Source organism: Apium graveolens, chromosome 7 (assembly GCF_009905375.1).
Source record: "Apium graveolens cultivar Ventura chromosome 7, ASM990537v1, whole genome shotgun sequence".
NCBI lineage: Eukaryota > Viridiplantae > Streptophyta > Magnoliopsida > Apiales > Apiaceae > Apium > Apium graveolens.
The window spans coordinates 201,431,811-201,446,050 of NC_133653.1; the positions used below are offsets into that span (position 1 = coordinate 201,431,811).

General features: G+C 32.1%; 1 long non-coding RNA gene across 8 annotated transcripts; it reads right to left on the reverse strand.

The window, feature by feature from the left end:
- Positions 1-471: 471 nt before the first annotated feature.
- On the reverse strand, positions 472-5,471 carry LOC141671024 (uncharacterized). Of its 8 annotated transcripts, XR_012554897.1 has the most exons (10): positions 5,378-5,471; positions 4,730-4,997; positions 4,439-4,622; positions 3,674-4,017; positions 3,023-3,421; positions 2,769-2,914; positions 2,472-2,629; positions 2,298-2,401; positions 1,128-1,199; positions 472-1,013 (listed from the first exon to the last, which is right to left on the reverse strand). It is a non-coding gene; the product is annotated as an uncharacterized LOC141671024 (long non-coding RNA). The 8 variants fall into 8 exon arrangements; XR_012554896.1 differs by lacking the exon at positions 2,298-2,401; XR_012554899.1 differs by lacking the exons at positions 472-1,013; positions 1,128-1,199; positions 2,298-2,401 and adding an exon at positions 1,794-2,067 and having other exon boundaries at positions 3,674-3,754; positions 3,867-4,017.
- Between the last annotated feature and the right edge of the window lie 8,769 nt (positions 5,472-14,240).

Genomic DNA, 14,240 nt, shown 5'->3' on the forward strand with positions numbered 1-14,240 from the left:
ATATTACTATAATATGATATTTTAATCAATTTAAACATATGCTGGATAAGCAATATTTTTGCCTCTAACCAATATAATTTAGTTAAAAATGATGTTACTAATATCTTTGACATCGATTTTTATAATAAAATGATGTTACTAATAATTTTAACATCAGTTTTATTAAACAACTGATTTCTATAGTAGATGAAACTGATGTCTATCAATATAATTAACATCACTATTTTGTATACAAATGTTGTCTAATATACTCTTTATCATCGGTTTTTTAATCTAAAGCCTTTGTCTGTTATGGTATTTAACAACAGTTTTTCTATATGAACTGAAGTATATATACTACTAAAACTGATGTTATTATGTTAAATTAACATCATTTTTCAGTGAAATAAACATTGCACATTTTTAAAATATAGATGCCAAAAAAATTGTCAAAAGATGAAACTATTAAAATCAAACTCCAATTATCATTATCAAATCAAGCCGATCAAATCCTATAACAATGGAAAAACTAAAAACCTATAATTCTGGTACCTAGGCCCATAATACCATTCATACATCTATGTAATAAATGACAACTGATTACACACATATCATTTGCCAACTAAACTAGTCAAAGGAAATGTTGGCCTCAAGCTGTACACACAGTTGAACTGCAAAAGCCAAGCCTTGGGTTGGTTTATACTTGTTCTATAAGGGACTGGACCACCAAATTTTGTATATAAGCCAAGTCTTCGGATCGGAAAAGGAACAGTACTGGATAGGTGATCACTGTTCTGCAAAAAAATCCAAACCAACATTGCTAGAAGTAACCTGAGAATTAGGCTCTTTATATCCTCCACTCATGGGGTCAAATGGGAAGTAAGACTTCTCCGAAGTTCATCTAGAGAAGGTCCCATGCCAGCAAGACCGGATTGAATTAGTCCAGTTTGTGCCAGATGCATTGGAGCATAAGGCATAGAAATTGCAGGATGAAAGCCAAGTGTAGAAGAAGGGCCAGCTCGTGATTGAAGGATCTGCATCAAATTGCAAATATTTTAAGAATAAGGTGTAGTTGACATAAAATAATGCATCAATCAGCACCTAAATGACTTTAGGTGTGTCACGTGTGCTAGTGTTGTTGCTCTTACATCTTTTGCTAGAAGCCCTTTAATGTTAAAATCCAGCCGAGGATTAACTGTTGCCAGCTTCATGGAGAGAAACTGATGCAAATCAAGAACATAAAAAAGCAGATATTAGTTTCTATTTTTTTAATCAAAGATTACCTGATGTGAAACAATAACCCGCACTATAACATACACGATTATTAGTGTAGATGCATGCAAACTTTCACTACACTATAGATGGCCTATAGCAACAGCAAGAAAATGGTACAACAGGTCCAAAAAAATATTACCACGGCCAAAAAAAGCCCTAAGGTAACATAAAAATTAAGTTGCTTTTTTTTCGAGGTACCTTTGACCCCCAAGGTAACATTCTTTTTACCCTGCTGCAACCTTGAATTTTCTGTTACAATAGGTTTCAAAGGTAACATTAATGTATGTCTATAGTATCACACTATACATGTTACCTTTGTACTTAAAATTTGCAAAAAAAATGGTCCCCAATTGTAAGGCCACTGTGGGCCCCACATGTAGGTCACCAAATCATTATAACAATTTTTTCCCTATTGTAAAAGCTTTTTAATAATTTATATTATATTACACTAATTTGTTAATAATATTGAAGTACCTAATCTAACATATTTCTCAAAAAAAAATTGACATTATTTGTTTATAAATTGAACATGCCATAAACCTCTTTTTCATACAAGTTAATAAAATAAACAATTCAAACCACAAAACTTCAAATCGGTACAAACCCCCGCCAAATACTATTTTAGTTTTCACACAATCACCATCAACTCCACAAAATCTAAAAAACAGGTACATAGTCTATAATCTAGGACGATGTCAACAAAAATTTGACGATCAGTTTGACAATAATTTAGCAAGGCACGGGCTATTCTGATATGTTCCTGCTCATCATTATTTTCTGATTCGGAGGATAAAGTAGCATCCTGTTTAACCACTGCAGGAAACAAATCGATGAATATAAATCCTAAGTAAAAGAGTGCACTGGAATCAATTAAAAACTAGATATATGAGACTGAAAGAAAAATCCAGGATACAACTAATGCAATCAACTGCCATTTGCACAATAAACACGTTGTACTGACAAACCAAAAATTTAAAATAATATGCATATTCAGAATTATGTAGAAAGTGAGTGACATGTATCAAAGTTAGCATGATAATAACCTAAAGGTTTGACACTTGACAACCAAATAAAGTATCTTCAAGTGAAAATGTAAGGTTACGAGTTTCCTTGTACAAATCAGTTGGCATCTTGATGTAAAATAGACCTACAATCAATGTTATGAGATGATTACAAGTCTGAAAGGGGGTGAAGCAACATAGAAAACAATTTCCTACCATCAAAGCATTGCGGAATTTGTATCTTTAGAGTTACTGGCATCAAGACAAAGTTGTGGATCCAACAACTTGTTCATTCACATTATACAGGGGACGTGCCAAGTTGGAAGGCTTCAAAGTGAAGGCAGAAATTAATACTGACCAAAACAATGGAAGACCTGGCATAAAACAAATTAGAGTCTGATTTAATAGCTTTCAGAACCCAGCTTACACTGACTAGTCCATATTCAAGTCATCTGTAAAATAGGTATTAAAAAATTAAGGCAAGAGGGGTAAAAATAGAGTAAGCTAGCTTACTGTTAGCATCCAAGTGGCGTTTTTAACTTCGCGAGGATTGGATTGCACGTATCGATGGTTGAATGTACATCCTGAGTGCATGTCCACTTTGTGATCATCTCGTAAATATGAAACCAGAAAGGGAATAGTGCCAATTACAGCTCACTCTGATCCAGCATATGGGCAATTATATGGTTTAGAACTGCATCCTTCTTCGTATTTAAGTTTGGTGTCATATGGAAATATCTTCGGATATCCTAGTGTGTAATACTTACAAGGAAGTTGAAGTAATTCTGCTACATTCTCCTGAGCCAGGCACCTGATATATCTCAGTTCTTGTCTACAAGTGGGATATCGATTATGAACCTGCACTTTACAGGTTAAACAGAAACAAAGTGTGACTGTTGTGACACTGCAAGGATGCATTCTGTGGCAAAAGGTAAATCACTAGTACTGCCAACATTTGAGAGGAAGATAAATCATAAACACTTGTAAGTGAAACAGCAGTAAATTGAGTGGCTAAAGTGGTAGAAGAAATTAGAGCAACTTGCCTCTACCATGCATGTGGATCTTAATCATGCATGCACTCGTATACTCACTAAGCAGTCCAATTCCAGTCCACAACATAGGCTTGTTGGGACCAATACAAAAAGGCAACATTCCGCAAAGCCCATCTTTAGAAATCCAATAAACAGGTAATAGATAAAATAGAATGCACAATACCGCAACCAAAGAAAATGCAACTTTTCATATTAAAAAACCAATCTGAAATCCCCATTGTAATTAAATACAGATTATTCTAAACAACCAGTTAGCATTATCCACTTCTATATCAATATAAAACAATCCAAATGCAACAAAAACAATCTTTTGATATAAAAATCAAAACTTTAGAATTTAAAATACTGATAAAATTACTGACTAACCTGCAAAAGCAACAAACCCTTTTACCATAATCACCAAACAACTCAGCCCTTTTCTAGAAACCCCTCTGAATTCTATTAGAACTTATAAAATCACAAGCAACATCAGCAAAACAATAGACACAATATACATACAAATACAGGAAATATGAATGTATATGTGTAGAAAAAGTGGGGTAAAGAATAGTAGAAATACATAAGTGGGGAAGTAGTAGAGAGATTCAGAAAGTGAGAGAGAATTGAAGTGCGACTCAATCTTCTTCGATTCTTAAGCAAACCCCGAGATTTTGGTTTTTAGAGTTTACAATTCTCAGTCCACAGCAGTGCCTTCCTTTGCATATTTCTATCTGAAAGTTGAATGTTCCAAGAATTAGAACTAATTTATACAAGGCACTTGGACAATCATATAAACACTCAGACACTTTAGGCCAAAAAGATGTAAAAAAAATAAAATATTTCCCCGAGTCTGATACTTCTTACACATGTTCGTGTTTAAACACTACTCTAACAAAGAACATTTCATATTTTGCTACTTCACATCACTGTACTTAAAGCTTTCTTCAGAACTTAAGATAATAGCAAAAATCACATAGTCATATGTAAGTAATTACAGATTAGCTTTGTGAAAGTAATTCAAAGCACATTGTTAATTTGCAACACAAGACAATCAGAAAGTACATTATCTCTGTAGAAAAACACCATTTACCACATTATTACTGCAGCAAAAATGCATAATCTAGAAATCTGTAATAGACACATGTTCAGTACCTGACAATATTTCCTGCTGCATCTCCTTTAGTAAAGAAATTTCTCTAATAACAGTGCTTGGCACTCCTTCATCTTCCTGCTCTAGTCGAATCTTCTTTAAAGCAATGGTTTCATTTGGGACGCGGTCACGAGCCTTATAAACTACTCCATATGTTCCTTCACCAATCTTCTCAACTTTCTCATACTGCAATGTTTAAAAACTCGGTAAATATAGGAAGAGAATATTAACGAGTATAACAAGATGGATTCTATTTAAACTTTGCAAATGATAGACTGACAAGTTATGATTACCTTCACTTGGCGAGCCGATTCTACTTCCTCGGCCTCTAAGAAAGTTCTTAAAATTACAAGATTTGCAAAGGCTTTTCCCAGGTCTTCAGCACTCTGATAGGTCTAAAGAAGAGAGGAAAAGAGCAATACAGACCTACTGAGAGTAAAATAAATGCATTCTTACCAAAGTGAATGCTTGTTCGGTGCTCACTCCCTGTGCTTGGTACTGAGAAACTTCTGCAGAAAAGCGATTCAATAGATCCCTCTCTCTGAGGCATAGAATATCCACCTGGGAATGATCAATTGTGAGCAACAAATCTTACTTAAAATTCAATACTTCAATTTGAAACTTAAAATTCTAAAAATAAACTAATATATCAATATGCATAAAAACAGTGTAGTATACACACAAAATCAGAGAGAGGAGGACATGTAGTATATACATATACACACAAAATGAGAGAGAGAGAGAGATAGAGAAGAACCGCAAAAGGATATGACCCAAAATTCACAGTAAATAAAAAATCCCCAAATCCAATTTAAAACCCTAATTTTGTTTGAAATTCGAATATATGAGATTTTATCGATATAAACCCCTAGCTCGAATAATCAATCTGTGAGGTAATCAATCTGCGAGGATGATTAGAATCGATTCAATTGAAAGCTTACTGAGGGAGAGACCGTGTGAGAGGAGAGAGCGACCGAGCGAGAGAGGGAGATTCTCGAAGCCGAGAGAAGGAAATTTTGACTTTGTCTGCGAAATTGCCCCTTCTCCAAATATTTTAAGCTGAGCCCAACATTTCTAATTTTACTTTATTTTTATTTTTTTATAAATTTTTAAATTTAAATACTGTTCAAATTTTTTGTTAATAAAAAATGTGAGTTATTATATAGTACAGTTTATAAAATTTAACAAAAAAATATAATTTATTAATCTTAGCTAATAATAATATTATTAATTAAATATATAAATTTTATTGTTTTTAAAATATTATTTTTTTATCCATTAACACCCTATTGTAACATAGTATGTTACCGTATGTAACATTTTGAAACTATAGTAACATGTTATAAAGGCTATGGTAATATTAAAAATACTATGTTGCATAGGCTAAGATGAGCATAGCTAAGGTAACATAATTTTGTAACACTCATGATTAAACCATTGCTATAGGCCATCTATGGCGTAGTGTTTAACAATTTCCAAGTAATTTTAGATGATCATATAACCTATAATGATTAGGTGAAATACTACAGCTATCTTTATTCTGAAAAACGTACTTAAAATAGTAATGGAAGATAATTGTTAGAGATCATGCCTATCAACTAGAACATTGACCAAGGTTGGATTCTCATGCTGTTTGTATGGGAACTTAAATAAAATAAAAAAATTGCCTTCTCAAATCTAAAAAAGCAAGGATTATAGTTATGAAAAATTTGACTAAATATCTCAACTTGTCATTGTAGTGATTGACCATAATTAATGATTTCATCCAACATAAGTGCTTTAACAGTGAGCTGAAAATATCAACATCAATCTTGAGTGAACTTCAAAAGAAGCACTTTACATGTATAAGGAGATATAGTTAACAGTTACCCAATTATTTTTTGAATAAACTAACCTTGCTGCAACCTGGTACAAGATCCTGAAGAAATTTCATTTTTTCACTGATCTTCACAAATATTCACAAATCGGAACCACCAATAGAGACCCGTATACATAAAATATTAACAAATCCACTGGGATTTGTATTGAAAACATCTAAAAAGTATTTTGTGCCATAGAAACTAGCATATTAATGTTGTGCAACTATTACATAAATAAACAAGCAACAGAGAAAGAGAGTCAAATACGAGATCAAAAGCCAAGGTTTGCGCTTGAAACCAACGCACTGTATTACTGAGATTGGATTGTTGAACCTATAAAAAAACATTGTGAAAAATAAATCAGAAAATAAAACACATAAGAATCACATAAAATATCAAACAAAACTAATATATAACTTACAGCCCGGGAGAGCAGCTAGTTTAGTAGTGCAACACTCCGAAAGAATACCATTTCTGAAACCAAAACTGCACCATTTCATAAACAAACATCAACACACAAATACAGATCTGATTTGTTCACATTAAAATTTAACAGGGAAAAATGAAGAGAAAAAAAACAAGGTATTGAATTGCATACAACTGATTGGAAGACCTTAAAAAAATAAGGGTTCCAAATTAACTATTTAAACTAAATAAAATTAACTGATTAAAAAATTAGGGTTTCAGATTACACCCCCTAATTCAAAATTTGAATTTTAAAGATTACCCAATTCAAAATTTGGCCTCCTTAAGCTTTAAACTTTGATTTAGGCTTTATATAAAGTCTGATTCTGACCTTTTCAATACTTTTTCAACCTCCAAAGAAAAGAGAGCGGAGTTTGGAAGAAATGGGTTGGGGAGGGAGGTAGTAGATCGATAGAGAGGAGAGAGTCGGGCACAAAGAGCAAAGAGAGTCAGTTCTCTAGTCGATAGAAATGAGTGTAGAGAGTTCTTCGGTCAAGAGAGTAGAGAGAGAAGAGAGAGAGAAGAATCGAGAATGATTAGTGTTTTTATTTTTGTTTTATGGTTTTAGATAAGGGAGGGGGATATTTGGATACTTAAAAAATTTAAAGGAAAAATCGAGAGATTTTTAAGAGGGAACGAAATATTTGGTTAAGGGGGCAATGGAGGGCGCTAAATCATTTTTTTTAAATAGACTTATATCATCGGTTGGGCTAAATAATCGATGTCTATATTAACAAAAGACATCGGTTGATTAAAAATGATATCTTAAAAACCTTTTACATCGGCTCCAGGAGCAACCGATGTCTAAGAGGCGATGTCTATTCTACTTTTTCTAGTAGTGACTTGTCAATTTGTGATGGTATTTGGTTGTATTATCCGATTTAATTTGACTTGTCCATTTGAGGAAGTATTTTTTGATTGCTAGTCTATTGGTCGGATGATTTGTGGTTTGTAAATTTCATGGTTGGATGGTTTTGGATTGGTTTTCTGGGGCATTGATATATACAAGTAATTTTTTTTATTGCCATTACTCAACAGACAACAGTTACTCTCAGAATCTGTAAAACAGTCTTCGAAATAAGGTGTTCAGACAACGGTTCTATAGACTCGTTGTTTGAACCATATTTACCAAACAGTACTAATAACCATTGTCTACATGAGCTTTCCATTTAATACCATTTAACAATGGTATGCAAAAACCATTGTTTGATGACTAACCAGACAACTATTATAATAAACACTTGTTTGAATTACACAACATAAAGGCCAAAACTGTTGTCTCGGACTATAAAAACTTAGTTATAAACAAAAGTTTTGAAGTGTTGTGGTTAAAGACATTTTACAATAGTGCATTTTATAACGGTTGTTTGCCTTGGTAATAGAACATCAAAAAGACAACACTTTTAAAAAACAGTTATAACTGTTGTTATAGAACCCATCAGACAACAGTTTTTCATGTCAAAGAAATCCACCATTATTTGTCATATTTGGACAACGGTTTTTTTCACCGTTATTTAAGAGGTGTTGGCTGATAGCAAAATTCTTGTAGTGTCATTAACCTTATCTTGATACCTAAAAGTCATATATCCCTTAAAAGTCATTCATGATTGCTTGATAACCCTATTCTTACTCCGAAAATATGTTACCATGTTATACTTTGAACTTATGCTTACCTTCTTCATATTTCAATACCTATGTCTTATATGTCTATTCTACCAGAATTTCCCGTCTTATGAAGTAATAGCACCTATGAGAATGGATTCGAGAGCCACATCATATGGTGAGTAAACGAGATATTAAGAAGGGTGATAAGAAACCTAAAGAGAAGATTCATGTGTTCCGGAGAATAACTGCTACCAGGTTATATAGAGCTACTAGTAAGTATTCCACCTATGGTTATCTTGTGGAGTGGGATAGATGGATTTCAAAGAAGTTTGAGAAGATTGGAAATCAAAAGTTTTCTTGGAAATAGATGATGATGTTATGACCAAGCATGATACTTATAGAAGTAGTGTGATGTGATATTAATCGACCTTGTTTTATAAAATAAATTTGATGATTACTAGATAGACTTGTTATACTCAGTAATCGTAAGAGATAATGATAAGAGTTTTACTAGTATGGAAGACTGGAAGTGAAGTTATGAATAATATAATATGCAACGGTAACTGGAGTTTTTGTCGACCAAAAAAGATAAAATGAACCCAATAAAGGGTAGAAGGTATATGAAAAGGAATGAGCTCTTATCTGAATGTTTCCCTAATTTGATACTTGGTAGTGGATGAGAAGGACGACAACCAACTCATATAGTAATGACGACCAGGCATGTGATTTCCAAAATTTTAAACAGTTTTCAGAAGAGATTTTCTTAACAAAAATTTTCTAAAAAGTCCTTTAAACAAAACAAGTTTTGAAAACTTGGTTGTCAAACTACTAATTGAGTTTCTTGTTTGCTATAAAGATTCAGATTATCCAGAAGAATACTTGTTCTAGAAGTTAGTATACTTCATTTAGAAATCCAAGTGGACCGGATATTATCGAGAAGATTTAATTGTTCCTAACAGGAGTACAAATATTGCTTGATAAGTTTAACGACAGAACCAATGTACTATTCATCCAATTTTTGAGACTATTAAAGTTCAAAGAATACGTCGATTTACAAGAAGCCGAGTAGGAGCAAAGAACATTGAGAGAATCTCCAGACTTTTTAAAAGGAAGAATGTTATTAGCAAATGAGTCGATATGTTGAATGATCGGTAGCGTAGGAAAAATTTAAAGTTATGATTGTAAATCTCGTAAGAGTGCAATTAGGGTCAAATTATAAAAATATTGAGCATGGAAGCATTATGCTAAAGATACAAGACCTAATGAATGGGAATTTATTCTAATGATCAATTAAAGAAGGCATTTCAGTGAACTTTCTAAAGTTAATATATGACTCAGAATGGGATCTACTGATCGGACAAGCGTTGAAGCTGTAAATAGATGAAATGTGGAAGGCGACCAATGATATCATTCTTTTCTATACTAATATATATTCTTATGAATCTTGAATAAAGTATGAACTTCTTTCATGATCAGCTCTATGAGGTGATAAGGAAATTGTTGGATTTCTTTCAAAATCATTTTTCCCTCAAATTTTATTTTCTAAATGAGACAAGCAATGTTATGATGTGACACTTTATTAAAATAACGAGGAGTTTGGTGGGACGCCGCCTAATCATGTGTTGTATACCATATATTATGAAAGACTGACCATCTTGAGTACAAATATGGTTGTCTCACTCATATCCAAATCATCATTTATTCCTTCTTCTTCAATCATAATTTGTTGATTTATGGATCCTTCCAATTGTTTCCTTGTACTCTTATTCCTTAGAAAAAGGGTTTCCAGTCAGAATCATATACACAAATTCCTTCTTGTGTAAGGTCTATTCTTTAAATATTTTAAAAGGAAGTTAAATGAACCTGTATAGCAGATAGAGTTACGTGGATAATTGCAAGCTAATAAAGGGTGGACATTTACATGCAGAAAAGAACCATTATGCCGATAATGTGGTTGTTATGAGGACATCAAATCAGAAGCGGAAATCTTTATACATGATATGTTGTAAGTATGAGATTTTGGCGTGAATTGGAGTAATTAACGAACCGTATGAGGTAAATTAACTAGAAGAATAAGAAAGTGAAGCTGCGTATATCGGATAAGGCACAGAATTGATTGGACAACGTAAGCGAATGAAGAAATTCTTAATAATAACCAAATAATCGATTTATACATTATGAAGATGAAACATACCTCAATCAAGTGAGAGATATTTTTTATGAAGATTAAAGATCAAAGAAGTTCTAGTTATGAATAAACTTCAAGGGTATTCTTCAAGGAATGGTTGGGTTTTCCCACTAAAGGAAATGAGTTATGGAAAATTTGATACTCATAACCGAACCGGTGAAGGAAGTTCAGTATAAAAAAGCATAAGTGTAGATGAAGGTATGGTGGTTTAACTATAATAATTTTTAAGAAATGATGCTTTAAAACCAAATAAATTCTTTCATAAGATCATGATAGTTGAGACCATGTGTTGGTTATAAAAAGTTGAACAAGTTAATAAATAAGAATAAGTGTATGTTTTCAAGCATGGATAAATTGTTAATTAGAAAGCATGAATCAAAACACGAACTAGAAGGATTCTAGAATAATTTATAATTGTACTCAGTAGTGAAATTTTATTATAATCAGAAGATATGAGAAAAGGTATGGTATAATAAGAATTGTTCGCTATAATCTTATGTTTAACTAAAGATATGAGTTATACGGGTTAGTATTATGTATGGTGGTGAAATGGTGAGTTTAGAAGGCGGAAGTTGATTGGTCTACTTCTGGGTTGATTGTTGGTTGTGTGATTGATTGTTGGTGTCGGATTGAGTCCGACTTCTAGTCAATAATATAAATGAGATGCTGCCCAAATTTTCATAAAATACCCTACTCTTAAAAATAGAAAGTATACTTCCATGTGTTATTTATATTCATGTTGATACTCCAAACAATTGTGATCTCGACTCTTAAAAAAAGGTAGTTACAGCAAATCCGACTATATATAATTGGTCTTTGATTTCATTTAGCTACTCATCACTTGGTGTAATTGATCAATTAAGTGAGACAATTGGCTAATTTTACCAATTAATGGTCAGTTAGTTGAAAATCGATTCCAATTAGATTAAGTCAAATTTTGATGTGACTTTCAAATTCGAAATCAAAGCAATGAGAAATTTGGAGAAAGTAAGGAACACGTAGAATTCAGAAATTGCTGCAAGTGTGTGAAGCTTTACTTGAATGAATTTGCCCTTTTTAATGGACAAGAGAAATGAAAAGTTATTTGAATGAACATGAATGGACAAGTGAGAGAAATGTTCTCAAGAACTAAAGGTTTAAGATAGATCAAAAAGAAAGAATGAAGAAAGGAAAGGAGGAAGGGAGGTGGAATAAACAAGAGATTAATAACTACACTAATACAGATTTTACTAGACAATCAAAGAGATTTTATAATCTGTAATAAAGTTTATTAAAGGACGTCGTGTTTCTAAATTGTTTTGAGAATCATACAATAAATGATTTACCATTTTTTTATATTTTGGATAAAATGTGAGATACAGTTTTAATTCAGTTTCTAAAGACCCAAAAAGGGCTAAGGAAACAACAGAGCTATGTTGACTAGTAGCTAGTTAATACATATATCTATAGCAACATAGAAACTACTCTATTGCAACATACTAATCTCTGTTACAATAGATCTTAATAGAAACATATTTTGGACTCTATAGTAACATACTTAGTGTGTTGCAAAAGATCTTATAATTTCTTTCAGAATTGTGGGGCTCATAGGGGGCCTACCCGCGGGGCCTATCTGTGGGCCCCATATGTGGAACCTATATGTGCGGCCCATATATGGACCTAGTTATTTACCTATGGCAACACACCTGAAAAATCATTGAAATACACCTCCTGAATATTGCATTTCCCAAAATAAATACCAAGCAATTTCAAGGAATATTCATTCAAACAACCAGTTATACATTCATATAATCAGTTATATACATCAAATTCACTAGTACAAAATCAAACTTTTATATCGCCTAATTTACGTCGCACATAGAAGAATCTGACGTATATAAGACTTCATACATCAGGATTTTTAAAAAGGCGACGTATATTAACCTTCTGAAAGTACCATTTACGTTGGTTCAGTAAACAACCAATATATAAGGGTGACATATACGTAGTCTCTAAATTGGTCTACGTATAAAAACTCATTTACATCAGGTCCGGTTCACCATCGTATAAGATCATTACAAATACTTAGCATATATGTCTATTTTTCAGCACTCGATATATATGTGATTGTATATACGTTGGCCATCTCTAATCCGACATAAAATAAATTTTTTAATTATTAAAAAAATAGTTTGACTAAAACTTAATAGTGGTCCGACCTATTTTAGTCTATTCTTCCCAAAATCAAACTCTATTCATTATAACATCGCTCGATGGAAACATTGATCCTGGAAACCATCACACATCATTCATCTATCAGAGCAATTTCCTAACTTACATTTCTGGTATGAAGTATGTCAATACTTGCGATTAAATATGTATACATAAATAGCCATGTAACAAATTTTTTCTTGTTAATTTTCCCATCAGTTCTACCTAGACCTGGCAATTCGGATAACCAATTCGGTTTCGGATCAGATCAATTTTGGATCGGATCTACTTTCGGATTATGATATATTTGCAGACTATTCGGATCGGATCGGATGTGATTCCGTTCGGGTCTAATTCGGATTAAAATCGGATAAAATTTGGATTAAAATTGGACAAAATTCTGTTCGGATTAAATTCGGTTCGGATATTTTAGGATCATAATTTATTTATTTTTTTAATTTTTGAGATTTAAAAAATATATTTTTTATTTAATTTAGTATTTTTAATATAATATAATGTACTTTTACAAAAGAATATGATTTAATAAGTATGTTATCATAAACATAAAATAGTTTAAAGTATAATTTTTGCTTATTTTGGGTCATATCCGGTTCGGGTAATATATTATTCAGTTTTAAGCGGTTCCATGTTATAATCAGATCTTGTATTTCAGATCATTTTCGGTTAAATTTTCGGTTCAGATATTTTTCGGATCGGTTAAAATCGGTTTTTGGATAATTATCGGATTGTATAATTCGGTTCTTGGTTTCATGAATTTTGGTTCGGTTCTTCGGATCCAGACCCATTTTTCCAGGTCTACCTAATTGGGTTTGTTAACTTCTTTATCCTAGACCGTTGCATTCGTTGTTGGTAATCTCCCTTCCCCGTCTCTCCAACTCCCTCTCTCCCTTCTTTCTCTTCTATGCTATTTCTTTACCTTCCCATTCGCGTCCCTTTGTTTTCCCGAATTTAATTATGTTACAAACAAATATATTTGGGTGTTGATTAAAATTTGATATGTAATCTTTATTAATTTGACACAATATGGAGTTGTAATATGGAGTTCTAGGAGTAAATAATAAATTTATTATTTAGTTGGATCGTTCATTATCTATTCTGGACCTAGTTTCTAGGGATATTAACTCCTAAATTCAATTTTGTATAAATAAATAATATTTGTATACTTAAATTAGTTGATTTTTTCCCGGTAAACTCTATACTTTTGAGAATAATCACATCCTTAAGGTTGGATTATTTTTTAAAAAAATTTAAAAATTCTAAATTCTAACTCTAATCCATACCCTAAATCCTAAATCCATATATAATTTAGTAAATTATATATCTAAGAATACTAACTATTCATATGTACCGATTTAAAAACAAATTTATTATTAGCTAAATAATTCTTTTCTAAAAGAATTATAGTGCATGAAGCACATAGATTTGAAACTCTTGAAATTTTTCTTAATTTTTCAAATATATTAAACAAATATTTAA